Here is a 20,455-nt window from a genome sequence, read left to right as displayed (position 1 = left end):
ACTGGCTTTTGTGTGGGTGACACATGAAATGTTTCGAGCGGGATCGTTTGCCAGTGCCCCCGGACTGGCTCATGTGCGGGTGACACATGAAATGTTTCGAGCGGGATCGTTGCCAGTGCCCCTGGACTGGCTCATGTGCGGGCGACACATGAAATCTTTCGAGCGGGATCGTTGCCAGTGCCACTGGACTGGCTCATGTGCGGGCGACACATGATATCTTTCGAGCGAGATCATTGCCAGTGCCCCTGGACTGGCTCTTGTGCGGGTGACACATGAAATGTTTCGAGCGGGATCGTTTGCCAGTGCCCCCGGACTGGCTCATGTGCGGGCGACACATGAAATCTTTCGAGCGGCATCATTGCCAGTGCCCCTGAACTGGCTCATGTGCGGGCGACACATAATATCTTTCGAGCGAGATCGTTGCCAGTGCCCCTGGACTGGCTCTTGCGTGGGTGACACATGATATCTTTCGAGCGAGATCATTGCCAGTTCTCCTGGACTGGCTCTTGTGCGGGTGACACATGAAATGTTTCGAGCGGGATCGTTTGCCAGTGCCCCCGGACTGGCTCATGTGCGGGCGACACATGAAATCTTTCGAGCGGGATCGTTGCCAGTGCCCCTGGACTGGCTCATGTGCGGGCGACACATGATATCTTTCGAGCGAGATCGTTGCCAGTGCCCCTGGACTGGCTCTTGTGTGGGTGACACATGAAATGTTTCGAGCGGGATCGTTTGCCAGTGCCCCCGGACTGGCTCATGTGCGGGTGACACATGAAATCTTTCGAGCGGGTGACACATGAAATCTTTCGAGCGGGTGACACATGAAATCTTTCGAGCGGGTGACACATGAAATCTTTCGAGCGGGTGACACATGAAATCTTTCGAGTGGGTGACACATGAAATCTTTCGAGCGGGTGACACATGAAATCTTTCGAGCGGGATTGTTGCTGGTGCCCCTGGACTGGCTCATGTGCGGGTGACACATGAAATATTTTGAGCGGGATTGTTGCTGGTGCCCCTGGACTGGCTCATGTGCGGGCGACACATGAAATCTTTTGAGCGAGATCGTTGCCAGTGCCCCTGGACTGGCTCATGTGCAGGCGACACATGATATCTTTCGAGCGAGATCGTTGCCAGTGCCCCCGGACTGGCTCTTGTGCGGGTGACACATGAAATGTTTCGAGCGGGATCGTTGCCAGTGCCCCTGGACTGGCTCTTGTGTGGGTGACACATGAGGTTTTTCGAGCGAGATCGTTGCCGGTGCCCCTGGACTGGCTCATGTACGGGTGACACATGAAATATTTTGAGCGGGATTGTTGCTGGTGCCCCTGGACTGGCTAATGTGCAGGCGACACATGATATCTTTCAAGCGGGATCGTTGCCAGTGCCCCTGGACTGGCTCATGTGCGGGCGACACATGAAATCTTTTGAGCGAGATCGTTGCCGGTGCCCCTGGGCTGCCTCTTGTGCGGATGACACATGAGGTTTTCGAGCGAGATCGTTGCCGGTGCCCCCGGACTGGCTCATGTGCAGGCGACACATAAAATCTTTCGAGCAGGATCGTTGCCAGTGCCCCTGGACTGGCTCATGTGCGGGCGACACATGATATCTTTCGAGCGAGATCGTTGCCAGTGCCCCCGGACTGGCTCTTGTGCGGGTGACACATGAAATGTTTCGAGCGGGATCGTTGCCAGTGCCCCTGGACTGGCTCTTGTGCGGGTGACACATGAAATCTTTCGAGCGAGATTGTTGCCAGTGCCCCTGGACTGGCTCTTGTGCGGGTGACACATGAAATGTTTTGAGCGGGACGGGATCGTTGCCAGTGCCCCTGGACTGGCTCATGTGCGGGCGACACATGAAATCTTTCAAGCAGGATCGTTGCCAGTGCCCCTGGATTGGTTCATGTGAGGGCGACACATGAAATCTTTCCGAGCGGGATCGTTGCTGGTGCCCCTTGGCTGGCTCTTGTGCAGGCAACACATGAGGATTTTCGAGCGAGATTGTTGCCAGTGCCCCTGGACTGGCTCTTGTGCTGGTGACACATGAAATTTCTTCGAGTGAGATCGTTGCCGGTGCCCCTGAACTGGCTCTTGTGTGGGGTTGTTGTAGGATTTTTGTGCAAGATCGTTGCTGGTGCCCCTGGACTGGCTCTTGTGCGGGTGACACATGAGGTTTCTCGAGCGAGATGAGCATGGCCGTTGCCAGTACCGCTTGACTGGCCTTCGTGCGGGTGACACGTAAAAGCACCCACTACACTCTCTGAGTGGTTGGCGTTGGGAAGGGCGTCCAGCTGTGGAAACACTGCCAAATCAGATTGGAGCCTGGTGTAGCCATCTGGTTTCACCAGTCCTCAGTCAAATCGTCCAACCCATGCTAGCATGGAAAGCGGACGTTAAACGATGATGATGATGATGATGAGTTCCTGCTCTTCTGAACTAGCAAAAATTGTAAAGCTCCTTCGTTTGGACCCATCTGATACAAATGCTTTCCTTACTCTATCATCTATACACTATCTCACTATAAGTAAGCCTCCCTCCACCATATCCACAATCATCTGTGATTCATTCTCATCTGATACCTCCCTACAGGCATCAACCTACAGAAGTCTGTGTTGAGCATTAATTTCATCAACCTAGTCAGTCTACAAAGGCTATGGCCACTATCTTGCCACTGTAAAAAAAAAAGGTAAATATTTATTATTACAAGATAATGGAATTCAGCAATATAATTAATTCAGTAAGTAAACATAACAAAAAAACAGCAATGAAGTTAACAAAGTTACTGTGTGGTAAGAAGTTTGCTTCCCAACTACATGGCTCCAGATTCAGTCCCACCATGTGGCACCCTGGGCAAGAGTCTTCTACAATAGCTTTAGGCCGACCAAAGCCTTGTGTGTGGATTTGGTAGACAGAAACTGAAATAAGCCTGTTGCATGTACGTATATATGTCTAACCAACAGTTTGCAATGGAGAGACAACCACTACCATACTCACTGAGGAATATCCAAATACATCCAAGGAAAATCTACTTGACGTGACTCATGGAGAAAACTGAAAGAGTCATCAAACGCATGCACTAGAAGGCTTTCTTCTACGAGAACCCATCCACAGCTACATCTGTGGATAAAGCTGGATTCAAATCCCAAAAGTGCCCTCCATGTATGAAAGTCCTTGAGAACTTCAAGACTAACCTATGGAACATTGTAAAGAAGGTAAGGTTTCAGCATTATTCTAACCCCTTCCTTAAATCCTTAAATAACTATATGACCAGTATTAAGCAATCACCCAACCTACACACCTTTGCAGTAAGAACAAAAAATATTTATGACACAATCATTTCCACACACTCAAGACTCCTCACAAGCACCAGCAACAAAACATACAAGAAAATCCATAATTCCACATAAAATGACATGAACACAGAAGCAAAAGAGCTAGCTACTCACCTTAATATAGAGGATCACGTGGACTGCCTCACCACACAACCCTGCCATATTGCTCTTAAGGACCATAAGCATAATTTCTTCTCCAATCCCAGATGCAGGCTGATCAACCCCTCCAAAAGTGAAATGGGTATCATTAACAGCTCCGACATCAGGAAGGACTGACTCAATGGAACTCCAGTGCAGCTGTAATTGACTGGTTCCATGGTTTTGAGAATAAATCAGCCTGCAAATTCATCCAGTTTGACATAGCTGACTTCAACCTTTCCATATCTAAGCCCCTCCTCCTGAAATATTTTATTGTTACCTTTCAAATACAACATTTCATGTGAAACAACCTAATATTTGTTATATCAAGCCCAGTTGTTGCTGGGGCATTGGCTATCTAGAATTATCTTTATATCTCTTAAGTAAACATTTAAGGGCTTGTTCACATCATGTATTAATTAATGTGGGTTTTGATGTAAATATTTGGTAAAGCTCGTCTACACATAAATTGCAACTATTTCCTTCTACTTGATAAGGCTTAGCAGTAGTTCTCAATTGATAAAATAGCTATTGTTTTTGTCTTTGATTGACCAAATTAGTTTACTTAGGTTTGAATTATTTATTTATTTATTTTCCTAATATGGTATCCACCCAGATAGTATATCCTTCCAAACTCACTTTTATATGTATGTGTGCATGCAAGCACATGTGCATTTTTGTGTCTGTGTTTGTCTTCCACCACCACTTGACAACTGGTGTTTTTGCATTTACATGCTTGTAACTTAGCAGTTTGGCAAAAGAGACCAATAGAAAAAATACTAGGCTTAAAAAGAATAAATACTATGATTCATTTGTTCAACAAAAATTCTTCAAGATAGTGCCCTAGCATGGCTGTAGTTTAATGACTTAAACAAGTAAAAAATAAAAGATATGACAACAATAGAGCTAACATGGCACAAAAATATATCTAATATCAGAACATAAAGTGCAACAAACAAGGCTAACATGACAACAAAGCTAAAAGCACTTAACAAAACAAGACACACAAAGTTAAAGAACACAAAGAAGATACTCATTTAAAAAGACACACATTTTGACTGTACACTTCTGAAGATGGGCTTTGTGCCTGAAATATATAAAGGTTTTCAGAAGCTTTCCTCATTTCCCTTTTAGCCCATTTTTTATGCTTGTCTTTCTTGACACTAACCCTTAATTCTTTTCCCAAGTAAAGGATAACATATTTCACACACCTTCAAAGGATGTTGTTGACATGAAGTTAATGACAATACTGATTTCAGCAATCTTTATAAGAAATGTAAACAAACATGCATGCACACACACTCATATATGCATATGTTAGTACATGCATAGATATATTTATAAGTATGCATGTGTATGTATGAGCATATATGTGTGTGTGCATGTGTGTAACTACACATGAACTGTTGGTCATTTTTTCCTTCTTTGGAATTTTTATTTTTCCCTCTTTCCTTTCCATCGAAGAGCTATGTGTCAAAAACTCTCTTTGTACTGAGTGCCAAACTAATACATTCCATGTGCACATCTTCTTGTTGTTTGTTATTGTTATTTTAAATGTTATTTATTCAATATCACTATATATATATATTAATAGTTATCGCCAAGCCAACATGGCAATCCAAAAAATAGGATGAATGCTGCCGTTGATTAGCTCCAAGAGGCCATCGCCACTAGCTAGCTATGTGATACACGAACCTGTGTCCATTATAACCTTCGAACAGGGGAGGTTAGCCACTTCCCCTTACTGGTCTGGCATCTACAGAATAGTTTCAGGGTGTCGCCTCTTATCAATGTAGAGCAGACGGACCCAACAGGTGTCGCTACTGACTGTCTGTACGAAGGATTATTTAGCTAAATTCAGTGGAATACTTCCACTGGTTTTCAAAACTAGAAATATTAATATTTCTAAGTCTCTCTACAGGAGACTATGGTAGCAGTATTGGATATTAATAGTTATCGCCAAGCCAACATGGCAGTCCAAAAAATAAGACGAATGCTGCCGTTGATTAGCTTCAAGAGGCCATCACCTCTAGCTTGCTATGTGACACACGAACCTGTGTTCATTTCTTCCTTGACACTCCTGCGGGAACTGGCAAAACTTTTGTCACAAAATTAATATTGGCTGAGATTAGGCAAATACAAGGCATTGCCTTAGCTGTGGCATCATCTGGAATTGTGGCTACTTTCAAGCTCCCGCTTGACTTAGCGAAAACTGATACACCAATTTGCAACATCAGTAACAGCTCCGATCAGGCAGAAGTGTTCAGACGATGCAAGCTTATCGTTTGGGATGAATGTACAATGGCCCACTGAGGTGCACTTGAGGCGCTAGATAGATCTCTGAGAGACATCAAAGACTCTACAGTTCCCATGGGAGGCATAACACTTCTTCTTTCAGGGGACCTCAGGCAAACACTGCCAGTTATTCCCAAGGAGAATAGAGCTGATACAGTACGTGCGTGTCTTAAGTCATCCACATTGTGGACCCTGGTGAAGACTCTCAAACTTCACACTAACATGCGGGCTCATATGCGAGGTGACGTAGCATCAACAGAATTTTCTCACACCCTCCTTGCACTTGGTGAAGGCAAAACTCCCTGCGATGAAAAAGGTAATATTGCCATTGATTCACTTTGTACCATTGTTAATACGCCTTCTGATCTCACTGATGCAGTTTTCCCAGATCTCCAAGCAAATTATCAGAATATGGATTGGATTGGCCAAAGGGCTATTCTGGCCCCGAAGAATACAACTGTTTACCATATTAATGACCAAATGCTAAAAAATCATTCCTGGGGATGGCTATATATATAAGTCTATTGATACAACTCTTGACCCTGAGGACGTCATCAACTATCCAATAGAAGTACTAAATTCCTTTGAGCCCCCTGGACTACCCCCACACATTCTCAAACTTAAAGTTGGTGCCCCCATAATGCTCATTCAAAATTTGGTTCCGCCTAAACAATGCAATGACACACGTTTGATCGTTAAGTCTTTATCTCCCAATCTAATTGAGGCTACGATAATCATGGTGTGGTCAAGGCAACGTTGTCCTCATACCCAGAATGCATCTTTTCCCATCAGGAGCAGACCTACCTTTCACATTTCAGAGGTCCCAGTTCCCAGTGAGGCCATGCTTCACAATATCAATTAACAAAGCACAGGGGCAAACACTGTCTGTCGCAGGAATACATTTAGGGGAGCCGTGTTTCTCTCATGGTCAGCTTTACGTTGGCTGCTCATGTGGGCAGCAAGAGTGATGCTTTCGCATTCATTCCACAAGGAAAAACAAAAAACATTGTGTACAAGGAGGTTTTATAGGATTACTTCGATTCCTAATTTTATTAATTTAAACAATTTTTTAAATTTCTTACTTTTCGTCAGTAATTTCTAAGTAGGTGTAGGTTCATATTTATTGCAGTGCACTTGACACTCCCAAATATCAGCCGTAAAAACGCTGATTCTCGCAGCGTTACAAAACTTCATTACAAATCAGACCCTGCTCAAAAATCACCTGTTGTTACTCACCAACACCCATTGGGGAGGCATCAGAGAACGATGGATAGGTTAGTATTTCAATTCCGTACGACTCTCAAAGAGTCAACAATGCTTTTATGACGCGATTTACATTTTTTGGTAGTTCCCTGCAATTACTTCACACTTCACCAACACCTGCACTCCGCTCAGTTCTATTTCACTCACTTCATCAGTACAGCAGCCTCATCTTCTACATCAGACGTACATGATACATCTCCCCCTTCCATCTCCTCTCTCACCATTACAGTTTACTACATCGGCAACATTATCGCAAGATACCATTTGAAAACCAAGCAACATATCATTTCATACAACAACAAATGTAATCATAACGACGATCAATGAAACAAATGCATTAAAATAATTACATGAAGAAGTAACTATCTCTTACACACCATTACAATTTACATAAAATAACAAAACTTAAACAATCGATAAAACTAAATACATACATCCTCTCTCTCACCATTATATTTCACACCATTACATCAAATACAAACTATTCTAAAGCAACAGGTCATTTTACACAACATCTTCACGAGACAAGTGTTCTGATTCATCTATTCAACACCACTACAGTCTTGCCCATCTGACATATGGTGAGTAGATGCTATTGTTGTATATTTTCAAACTTACCCATATTTACTAACCCATGATTAATCCTCATCTTTCCTCCATAGGGCATCTATTCTGTTTTCACAGACCATGAAGTTTTGCAACAACACGTCCACTGCCGTTGATGGAAAATGAAGATGCCATATTCACTTGTGAACATTTTACACACCCTTACATGACTACCTAACACATTATTACAATTGTGAGAACAATAAAACAGCCTTTTCAGGGCCACCTCACATTCTATTGTTACCCCCTTCTGAGAGTGTTGCAATGCTCTTGGCAGGGCTTTCTGTCCAGTTGCAAAAAGATTGGTTGGTTGTCAACTTATAGCAATCTTTGCATCAATAATCATAATTGAGTAGAATCATTAACAGTACTTTAAAGCAATTAAGCCCCGAGCAACGCCGGGCACTTCTGCTAGTATATATAGTATATATACACTCTCTGAGTGGTTGGCGTTAGGAAGGGCATCCAGCTGTAGAAACTCTGCCAAATCAGACTGGAGCCTGGTGTTGCCATCCGGTTTCACCAGTCCTCAGTCAAATCGTCCAACCCATGCTAGCATGGAAAGCGGACGTTAAACGATGATGATGATGATGATGATATATATATATATATATATATAAAGTGTAGTATATTGCCACTTAAGTGTGGCTGACCCCTAGGGGTGGATGCTACTGTTGCTTTTAGCCCCAGGAGGACATCTCCTCCAGCTGGCTTATCGACACACGACTGTGTCCTGTTTGCCAAGGGAAGTTATCCCTCTCACCACGATCTGCAGCACGAACGGATCCGGATTTCAGGGTTATTTCCCTTCGTCGGCGTTCGATAGCTACTGACCTCGGTGAGAGAGACAAAATCCTGGCAATCTTATATCTACTTTTCCAGTGAAATTCTTCACTGATATCGAAAAGGTGAAAACAAGCAATGTTAATTCTCTAAATGAAGTATTAACAGTAACTGCACGATAAGGTGTAGTATATTGCCACTTAAGTGTGGCTGACCCCTAGGGGTGGATGTTACTGTTGCTTAAGTGGCAATATACTACACTTTATCGTGCAGTTACTGTTAATACTTCATTTAGAGAATTAACATTGCTTGTTTTCACCTTTTCGATATCAGTGAAGAATTTCACTGGAAAAGTAGATATAAGATTGCCAGGATTTTGTCTCTCTCACCGAGGTCAGTAGCTATCGAACGCCGACGAAGGGAAATAACCCTGAAATCCGGATCCGTTCGTGCTGCAGATCGTGGTGAGAGGGATAACTTCCCTTGGCAAACAGGACACAGTCGTGTGTCGATAAGCCAGCTGGAGGAGATGTCCTCCTGGGGCTAAAAGCAACAGTAACATCCACCCCTAGGGGTCAGCCACACTTAAGTGGCAATATACTACACTTTATCGTGCAGTTACTGTTAATACTTCATTTAGAGAATTAACATTGCTTGTTTTCACCTTTTCGATATCAGTGAAGAATTTCACTGGAAAAGTAGATATAAGATTGCCAGGATTTTGTCTCTCTCACCAGGGTCAGTGGCTGTCGAACGCCGACGAAGGGAAATAACCCTGAAATCCAGATCCGTTCGTGCTACAGATCATGGTGAGAGGGATAACTTCCCTTGGCAAACAGGACACAGTCGTGTGTCGATAAGCCAGCTGGAGGAGATGTCCTCCTGGGGCTAAAAGCAACAGTAACATCCACCCCTAGGGGTCAGCCACACTTAAGTGGCAATATACTACACTTTATCGTGCAGTTACTGTTAATACTTCATTTAGAGAATTAACATTGCTTATATATATATATATATATATATATATATATATATAAAAGATAATAAGAGTGAAAAAACTACAGAAGGCTTGTGTTACATGGTTAAAGTATATATTTAAATTATGTCAGAAAAATGTTCTAGATAGGGGGAGGTAATTAGGGATTTCTTCCGGTATAGAGGAGATAATCGAAATCTAGGAGGTGGTAGAATTTGATTAATTTACCATGGTTTTGTTCTATATTTTTTCCCCCTTTTTTTTCCCAGTGGGGTGATGAATTTCCTTATTTAAATGTGTTAGCAATAGTTAAGTTTGGGTTTGTATTTTTGAACGAAAAAGGTTTCCTTATTTAATCTAATCTGTGTTGGTGTTTTAATGGCACATTGATAAAAAGGAAAGATTATAAATTGTGGTAGCATTTGTTTTGCGCATTTCTCAATATGATCACTAAAAGGTATCATTCGGTATTCTGGGTGTGCAATTTGCTGGCGGTGCAGAGTGCATCTACGTCTGAGCGATAATCCTGTGGACCCTATGTAGTTCTCGTGGCAGCCCAAACATCTTATTACATAAATAAGATTTTCTGAGGCACAAGTAAAGTTAGATTTAACTTTGAATTTGTGTCCCTCTTTGAAGAGGAATTCTGAACCTTCTAGAATGTTTGGGCATGTTGAACAATTTGGTCGACCACATTTGTTTACTTTCGCATCTGTTGTTTCGGAAAGTAATTTTGCCTTTGTGAGGATCTTTTTCAGTGATTTTGGTTGTTTGTGGCTTTTGATGAATTTGTGTGTGTGTAAAATTTCCTTCAATTTGGAGTCCTTATGTAGCATTGGTATGTTTTGGGTGATGATGGTGAAGGCTTCTTTGTTTCTGGGGTTGTATGTGGATATGTACGGCAGTATTTTCGGGGAATGTGTGTTGCTGTGTTTAACTTTTCTTAGGTTTTCTATGTTAATTTGTGATGCACATCTGATTCCATCCTCTATGAGTTGAACTGGGTAGTGTCTGTCAATTAGTGTGTTTTTGAGTTCTTATAGTCTGTAGTCTCTAGTATTTTCTTCTGACACTATTGTGCATATCCTTCTTGCAAGGTTGAAGGGGATGTTTGTCTTGGTGTGTCTTGGGTGGCATGAATCAAATAGTAGATATTGTTCGGCGTCTGTGGTTTTGTAAAATATGTCCGTTTCTATTTTTAGGTTTACTTTTTTAATTAGTATATCCAAGAATGGGAGCTCCTTTTGGTTGTACTCCATTGTGAACTGTATGTTTGGGTTGACACTGTTCAATAGACTTTTGAATTTCAAGAGTTCATCTGTGTTTTCATTCCAGAGTATGAAACAGTCGTCCAGGAACCTTTTCCAATTTTCTTTTATGTATTGGGAAAGGGTGTTTCCAAAGGTGGATAAAGATTCCTGGTATATTATTATTTCCAAGTAACCCATTGTTAGGTTCGCAATGACTGGAGCTGCCCTAGTGCCCATAGCAATTCCGGATTTTTGTCGGTAGAAAGTATTGTCAAACATGAAGTGGTTGTTTCGTAAGATGAATTCAACCGATTTAGTAATGAATTCTTTACTGATCCTGTTTGGGATTTCTTTCGGGAATTGATCCAGCCAGAACTGAATTGCCTCTAGTCCATAATTATGAGGTATACTGGTGTATAAATTAATCACGTCAAATGAGACCATGATTGTTTCTTCCTTGACTTTCTTTGGGAGGTGATTTAACATATCCAAGTCATCTCTGATATAGCTATTGATGTGTTTAAGGAAGGGTTTTAGGAGGATGTCCATAAATAGACTTAGTCTGTGTGTTTCACAGGCTGGGCCAGCTATGATGGGTCGCAGTTTTAGATCCCCCGGGTTTGGTGTATGTATGTATGTCTTTGGTGATTTTTTGATGGTTTCATTTATGATCTGGCTCTTGTGTATTTTTGGCAGACCATAGAAAAGGCTGGGCTTGCATTTGAAGTTTGTTAGAAAAAAAAAAAAAACAAATATATATATATATATATATATATATATCAAGCGTGTGTGACATCTTGAGCAAGTGTCATCTACAATAGCCTTGGGCTGACCAAAGCCTTCTGAGTGGATTTGGAAGACGAAAACTGAAAGAAACCTGTTGTATATATACAGGGTGCAATGGGTAAACTGTCGCCATTTTATATTTTTAATTTCTCGCATGTGCATTGTCTGTTTTTGATTTTGTTGACTGCACAGTATGGTAGGGTCAGTTGGGCACTGTCTTTGAAAAAAACAGCAGCATGATGCAATTCATTCTGCTAGAAATTTGGAAAATGACACGTTGTACAGCTTGATATTCACGCCGGAAGCTCCATGCCGTGTCCCCAAAACATGTACCGAGAGTGATAAAAATCAAACATCCAGTCAACATCATGGTATTTGGAGTGATGACTAGCGACGGTGAAGTTATGCCTCCATTCATCTTCCCACACGGCCTCAGACTCAACATGGAGCCCTACATCAAGTGCCTAGAGTAGGTAGTGCTGCCCGAGGTCAAGTAGGTAGCTACTGGAAGACCTTATGTCTGGCAACAGGACTCTGCACCACGCCACACAAGCAGAAGAACCCAGTCATGGCTTTCAGACAATTTCTGAGACTACATCACTCCAAACATCTGGCCACCTACCTCCCAAAACTGCAACCCCCGTGATTATTAAGTGTGGCACGCAGTTGAGTGACAGACCAACAAAACTCTTTGTAACACCAAAGATGAGCTGAAGACAAGGATTATGGTAACATTCATCAACTTAGAAAAGTTTCAGGAGACCATCCAGAAAAGTTTCAGGAGATTCCGAAGTCGTCTGGAAGCCGTGGTTGAAGCCAACGACGATTTTATCGAATAAATTTACTCTTTAGTATTTTGAAATATTTTTATGTAGTTTTGGTAAATATATCTGCTAAAATGAGATGTCAGTTTTATTTTCATTTTTGTGTAATTTAGATGACAGTTTATTCATGTACGGTGTATGCATATATGTATGTATGTCTTTGTGTCTGTATTTGTCCCTCCCCCATTACTTCACAACAGATGTTGGTGTGCTTATGTCCCCTGTAACTTAGCGGTTTGGCAGAAGAGACTGACAGAATAAATACCAGGCTTACAAAGAATAAGTCCAGGGATTGATTTCTTTGACTAAAAAAGGTGGTTTTATATACTGTTTGTAGGCTGTTTTATGTGCCTTATATTTTTATATTTTCATTTTTTATTTTTTTATTTTTACTTTATTATTTTATATTTGTATTGAATTTTGTAAATCTCTGAAGAGGCCTAGCGAATCATGCATGTACCATCATTACATCAGTTTCATCTACTAATTACTCCGGCGTACAGGAGCTATAGAGATAGAATGGGGCATGCCAACGCTAGGCCGAAACAGCTGTAAGTTTCTGTCCCTTCTCCAATTGCTAAATGTCCTTTATATTTGAAATTGTAATTGTTACTATGACATGGTATGTCATAAGTGTCTGTATATTGTGTTTTTTGTCAATGTAGTTATAAAATACACAGATTAATCAATGGAATACATTGTCTGCAAGTAGATGGGTACCGCATATTCTCCTCCATTTTCTCATTGCTATATATATACATATATATGGTATCTCAAAAATAAGGCAACCAACTTTTCTCAATTTTGCCAAAGCAAAATATTGTTATCTTTGTGGTCTGAGCATTGCAATGCAATGGTAAAGGAAACCCAATTATGACACTACCACATTTATTCAATGTTTCAAATCACTGCTTTAAGTCTAGGTATGAATGCTTCACAAGTGGAACGCAGCTGTTTTTGCGGAATCAAAGCCCATTCCTGGGGCAGTTTTGCCTTCAGAGCATCAAGCGAAGCATGGTGAGTGCTTGAGACCTTCGTCTCCAAAATGGACCAAACAGAAAAATCTAACGGGTTGAGGTTGGGGCTTCTTGAGGACAATACATCCTTGCCTATGAATGATGGAATGTTTTTCTGAATCCAGTGTTATGTCTGTTGGAGTGAGATAGCAACAAGTCCTGTTGGTGGCTCCAACGTGTACCTTGAAAGTGCTCGTTTGCCCATGGAAGCAGTTCAGCTTCCAGAATGTCACTAATGTATTGCTGGGTGTTAAAATTAACACCCAAGGGCACAAAAATGAGGGGAAACGTTCCAATAGCTGTCACACCTACCCAAACCATAACTGACTGTGGATTTTGACGTTGATTTATAAGTCTACCCTCAATGGAACCAGATACACTCCAAAGTCAGTCATTCTGATAGTTTACTGTCTACTTGATGTCAAATTTCTTTTCATCAGTGAACACCAGGTTGGGCAGCGTGCCTTCACCAATCTGACACAGGATAAGATGACTTCTCTCCAGTCTCATGGCCTTATAAACTTGTAAGGGTGGGTCCTGAAATTCTCTTTCAGCACTCAATACATCGATGCTCAGCTTATTTTTGCTGTGGCAGCCAGTTTTCTGATAGAACAATGAAGATTTTGCTGTATCTTTTCTGTGGTACTTTTGATAAGCTGAGGGTCCATACAATTTTTATGGCCACTTCGAGGTCAATCAGTGGAAGAACAAGTCTCTTGAAATTACTCAACAATTTCTTGGACTGTTGTTTGATTAAGTTTAAGCTTTTTTGCGATAGCTGTATTATTTTTGCCTCCTCAGTGAAGTGTTATGATTGTATTTTGCTCTATACCCATTATCTAATCTATAAATCTGAATTTATTTACACTGAAACAAAAAGAAGACACACTAAGCTTTTATAGTATTGTATAATTTTCATATCCTATCACATTTATTGATAGTTATTAAAGTAAAAACTACAGTTGCCTTAACTTCAGGACACCCTGTATATATATATATATATATACTAGCAGCTAAGCCCGGTTTCATCCGGTCTGTTTGGATGATGTGGCTGTGATTGTTTTTGGTTAGGCATAATCTCTAATAGCATTTCTCAATCTTATCATTTCAGGTCCCCTGTTTCGATTGGAGCCTCCAGCTGTATGAAAATTCCCCCACCCCACCCCCATCAGAAAACAGCTTCGCCTGTTCCCCACCCACAAAACCACCCTTTCTTAAAATTGTTTTTTTTTCCAACAGAAGCCCCCCTTTTCAGCTATGGGGAATATGAATCTGCAAAAAAATTGGCAAAAATCGACATTTCTAAATTACCCTTACCCCCACCCCATTTCCTTCATTTTGAACTTTTTTTCAGAATTTTTTTCTCAATATACGAAGAAAAATACGGAGATTATGATTCTGAAAAAGATTTCCAAAAATCTTTAAAAATGTTTTTGTCTAAATATGCGGAAAAATACGGACATTATGATCAGGACAAAAATTTCAAAACATTTCTGTACTTACGGTTACGGTTTTAGGGTTAGGGTTTTAGGGTTAGGGTGTTAGAGTTAGGGTTTTAGAGTTACGGTTAGGGTTAGGGCTAGGGTTTTAGGGTTAGTGTTGGGGAAAAAAGTCAAAATTGAAGAAGTTGGAGGGGAAAGAGGGGAAAATTTCTCAATGCTGATTTTTGGCAATTTTCCCGAACCTCCATATCCAAAAACGGGGATTTTTAGCAAAAAAATTTTTTTTAAATAAACGAATTTGGGAGTGAATGAAGTGGGGGTGGAAGTCTTTCCAAAATATCTTCACAGGAAACAGCTTCAAGGAGTTGTGAAGAAAGAATTTGTATGTAGTCTGTTTCTGAGAACTATTCTATTGGACCTCTGTCTAATCACATCTTTTAAGGTACACACACATACATAGAAAATGCGAGGTCATGGTAGGTATACACACATACATAGAAAATGTGAGGTAATGGTAGAAAATTTTTACGATAGTTGATTTATGGAAAAGATTATGTTAAATTTTTCAAACGCAAATCTGTGAATGAAAATTAAATTCAGACCTCTAAATGGTAGGTAGACCTGGTACAAATAGCAGCCAAATCTCCCTCAAAACACCCTACTGTATTAATGTGGCAATTCTGCGTATTATGTAGTTTGAATGAGAAACTGTAACTAAAGATGAAGATAATTAACCCCACAAAGAGGTGAAAGAAGAGAGACAGCATAGTGAAAGTTTTGGCTGAAGTCCCCTTGTTGTTGTGTGAGCAACTGGTTGTTTTAATGGCAGAACAAAGAGGGGATTTGCATTAGAAAAAGTATTAATCGATTTTTTCAGTAAGTATGAGGGCTAGGAAAAAAATAGAAGAGGCATTAAGAAGTTGACATTAAGAATTGCTTTAACTGTTAGAAAATGTTTGACATTTCAATCATCACCAAAAAATGAAACTGTAAGAAATTATGGGGAAATTGTATGTAAGAAGTAAAGCAGAAAGGATTTGTAACTGTACTGCCAAAGTTCTGCAACTTATTAGCAGACGCATCCGATTTAAGAAAAGTAAAGATAAAAGCTAAGTGGAGAAGTATGGAATAAGTCATTGTTATACACTTATAGAAAAAATAGACCCGTACTTTTTTAGAGAACAAAATGTAAGTGAGAGTTATTGTATTAGATGTTTGTCTAATCAGAGAGCAGAAATTGAAAGAAGATATATGAAATGAACGTGTGTGTGTGTATGTGTGTGTCTTTGCGGATAATTTGGTGGGAGTTTTGCAGTCAGCACGAGGTGGTTTGTGTTTATCTCGAGTTGAATTGTTGTGAATTTGTCAGTAATAGCAATGCCCGGACAAGTGAAAGTATGTTTTTAATATGTGGTTGGGGAAAAAAGGGGGTCTTTTGAAGTCGGCATGAAAGCAAAAGAGACAGAGAGAGCATGCAGTTGTATGAGTGAAGTTCTTTTAAAGTTGCGTGAGAGGGAAGAATTGATGTGCGTGTGTGTGTGTTTGATGGGGTGTCTGAGACAGAATGTGTGGTGTGTATATGAATTGCTTTTGTGAGTGTGTGTGAAGAGACAGAGAGAGTAATGTTGATGGTGTGTGTGTATGAGAGAGAGAGAAAAGAGAGATAACCGAAATTTTTTCATTCAGTTTTTGTAGTGATTGACAGAAAGAGAGAGAGAGAGAGAGAGAGAGAGAGAGAGCGAGAGAGAGAGAGAGAGAGAGAGAGAGAGAGCGAGAGAGAGAGAGAGAGTGGTTATGTATGTATGTATGAATGGTTTCAGTGACACACACTCACACGCATGCAGGTCAAAACAAGGAGCTTCATTTTATTAGAAAATTCGGGTCAAGTTTAAACACCCTGAGCCAGTAACATTAAAATCATACATTGGTTATCTAAAAAAGGAAAAAAAGAATCCTACAACTCCACCACCACTGCCACGATAACTACTACTGCAAACAGCAGTCCCTGCTACAACTACTACTACTACTACGACCAACAGTCGCTGCTACTACTGCTATTACAGTCACTACTACTACTACGACCAACAGTCTCTACTACTGCTATTACGGTCACTAGTACTATTGCTGCTGCTTGTGCTACTTCCACCCCTACCACTACAACCAATTATCTACTGCTACTGACACGGACAGAGGTCACTGTCATTTACCATTACCAACACAGTCACTACTACTACTACAACCAACAAAAAATGCTCCCATGTGGACTATGTTGACACCAGTAAGGAACAATTATGAAATTTTCATTTAATTTCATTTTTTTAAATATGTATTTTTGATAAGGTTCGTTTTTTCAAGAACCGAAACATGTTAAAAATATCTCTGACAAATTTATAAATTAAAATTCATTTTTTATACATTGGCGTTTTCAAACTTCTTTTTTATAAATATATACCCACTTGTATGCCACCTACACTTTTTTATCAATACTATATATATATATATATATATATATATATATATATATATATATATATATATATATATATATATATATATACACACACACACATATACATATATATATAGACACAGTTAGCTAAACTAATATAAATAATGTAATTTATGTCTACATTTAATTTTACGTTCAACAAGAGAGTTAATCAAAGCATTATTATTATTTGATATCTCCTTAAATTCATTAGTACACAACTTAGAAAAATTATTACCTACACGATAAGATTTCGCCTTACAAACTATCTCCCAATGTAAAATGTACTTAATATTTTTAGATTTTAGTTCCCAAATATATTTACTAAGGCCAATAGAATTAATCAAATTTCTATTCTTAAAGGAATGCATGTGTTGAGCCACCCATAATTTAATTTTATTAGAAGTTGTTCCTATGTAAAACATATTAACATTATAACCATTAAATTTATTCACGTCTATTAAAGTCACTATACATTTAAACACGACATCCTTCAAATTATGGCCATATCACGCTGAGAGTACCGGTTCTCATCCGATCACCGAAGTTAAGCAACATCGAGCCTAGTGAGTACTTAGATGGGTGACCACTTGGGAAACCTAGGTGCTGTAAGCATCATTTTGGCGTTAGGAAGGGCATCTAGCTGTAGAAACTCTGCCAAATCAGATTGGAGCCTGGTGTTGCCATCTGATTTCACCAGTCCCCAGTCAAATCGTCCAACCCATGCTAGCATGGAAAGCGGATGTTAAACGATGATGATGATGATGATGATGATGATGATGATTAAATTTACATTTAGTTTTATCTCTACATGTACAATTAATTATATCCTGGTCCTCATTATTATTATTAGAATAAGTATTTAATTTATATTTGTAATACTTATTTAACTTAAATCTATTAAAAGAAGAAATAATGTTACCAACATTATTAGTAGTAGAATAACCTACACCCAAATTATTACTAGAAAAGATATAATATTTTTTATTATCTCTAAGGAATATATCAATTAATTATTACTTTGTATTTTATTATAGTTCTTTTTAGTGTATTTACTTATTAAATTTTTCTATATGTGACTGGATTTTCAAATAATAAGGGTAAAAAATTGAGTATTAATTTAATTAATATCAATTTAAAACCAGTGGCCTAGCATATTGAAAGATTTGAAGATTCAGAAAAATTTATATTACATATATATAAGAGGGATGACCACTAAGTGGACATGCATTATGCTGGAAGAAGACCACCTATGGTTTGACCACTAAGAAGTGGCGGAACAATCTCTGCTTAGTGGTTAGACCATAGGTGGTCTTCTTCTAGCATAATGCATGTCCACTTAGTGGTCATCCCTCTTATATATATATATAGGTGCAGGAGTGGCTGTGTGCTAAGTAGCTTGCTTACTAACCACATAGTTCTGGGTTCAGTCCCACTGTGTGGCAACTTCAGCAAGTGTCTTCTACTATAGCCTTGGGCTGACCAAACCCTTGTGAGTGGATATGGTAGATGGAAACTGAAATATATATATATCATTTGACAACTGATGCTGGTGTGTTTACGTCCCCGTAACTTAGCAGTTTGGCAAAAGAGACCAACAGAATAAGTGTCAGGCTTACAAAGAATAAGTCCTGGGGTCAATTTGCTCGATTAAAGGGTGCCCCAGCATGGCTGCAGTCAAATGACTGCAACAAGTAAAAAAATAATGTATATGATAAACTGCTTGTTCATTCACCCGTTCTACTTTAGTTAGAGAGGTGGAGTAAAAGTGTGTGGAGAGTGGGGAGAAATGTAAGTAGAGAAGAAAGAAGAGAGATAAGGTCAAATGCATCATGTAGTTAGCTTAAGGGAGAGGCAAAGAGTGGAGGAAAAGACAATGAGAGGAAAAGAGTGAAAGAGAAAAGAGGGAGAGAGAAGTGATAATGATGTACAGTAGGGAGGGGTGGGGAAAGTAAACAAAAAGAAATATATTTAGGATACAATATTTAGCAGAGGGAGATGTTCTGGTGGTGAGGTTAAAGAAAGGCATAGAGAGAGAAAAGCAGATAGCCTTCATATTATCAGAGGAGAGATACATCGACAGCAAGAAAAAGTAGATATAAACAAACAACTAAACTGAACTGAAATGAAATGATCTTTGTTATTGAAAACTATAGTGATGATAACGATGATGATGGTATCGTTATTGTTGTCATTGCTCTATCACTATTATCAATAAAAAGGTAAGCCAACAAAACTAATTAATTAGATGAAAGAATCTCTTGCATTTTGTCCCTCTTACTCCATTTTGTCAACTTTGCTTTTCAAGAATTTGGTGTCTGTATAATTAGTACCAGATACCTACTGGAGGCATTGTAATTTACTCTTCTCCCTACTTCAGGAATTGTACATATAATTCAAATTACATGTATCTGTTATAGCCAATTTCATCATAGTTGTTATTTTATTGTTGCTATTATCAGCATTATTGTTTACATATTAAGTTCAATATTTTTTTAGAATAAAATACATACAACTATAATTACAAAATGTTTATTTTTTTTTTGTTTTAAATATCCATTAAGCTTCCAATACATTCTGACTAATTTGATCACTTTAACCACCCAATTCTCAGCTAAAAGCCACATCCCTACCCCATCACTGTTGCCTTCCCAGAAGATTTTATACCCAAGTTATTTACATGTGAGGAACCTGGATGAGACTTCACTTCACCTTACTTCCTCAATGCAACACACATCTACACAACTCTTAGCTGCTCAACAATCTCAGACCTAGCTTTCAATATAGCCTACATTGACTGTGGCTACTTTAATGATGCAGATGGGGTGAGAAGAGTGAACAGGGAAATAGGGGCACCATTCAGTACCTGGAAAGGAGAAGAGTTACACGGGTGTTTGCCAGCAGGCATATCATATCTGTTTGTCTCTGCATTTAATTTACCATCATTCATTTCATACATGCTGAATCTATCAGAGAAAAGATGTGGAATTTTTATATCCTGGTATTGGATATATAATTTAACAAAGCAAGTGGGGAAGGAGAGTATTTACACAATGCTCTACTATTACTATTACACAAGACAGAACGCTCTCAACACGGCTCACAGTGAGCTGCCAACCAACCCAAACTGTTGATGACTTGACAGTTGTATATTTAATAGAAATGACTAAGTTCATTTTAGTCACTTGGTGGTTGGAATCCTTCCATAACATCTCGTTTTAGAACCAGTCTCCCCTATCTTCTCTTCTTTTGAGAAT

At 39.5% G+C, this 20,455-nt stretch overlaps 1 protein-coding gene and 1 pseudogene across 6 annotated transcripts in view; one reads left to right on the top strand and one right to left on the bottom strand.

Moving 5' to 3' along the window:
• The window catches only part of LOC106881399 (isoamyl acetate-hydrolyzing esterase 1 homolog), a 214,722-nt gene that overhangs the window by 68,678 nt on the left and 125,589 nt on the right, over positions 1–20,455 (bottom strand). The gene's annotated exons all lie outside the window — the stretch shown is intronic.
• On the top strand, positions 17,695–17,813 carry LOC128251447 (5S ribosomal RNA; annotated as a pseudogene).

This window comes from Octopus bimaculoides, chromosome 6 (assembly GCF_046866305.1).
Source record: "Octopus bimaculoides isolate indiv1 chromosome 6, ASM4686630v1, whole genome shotgun sequence".
Classification (NCBI taxonomy): Eukaryota; Metazoa; Mollusca; class Cephalopoda; order Octopoda; family Octopodidae; genus Octopus; species Octopus bimaculoides.
This window is presented reverse-complemented; position numbering and strand designations above follow the sequence as displayed.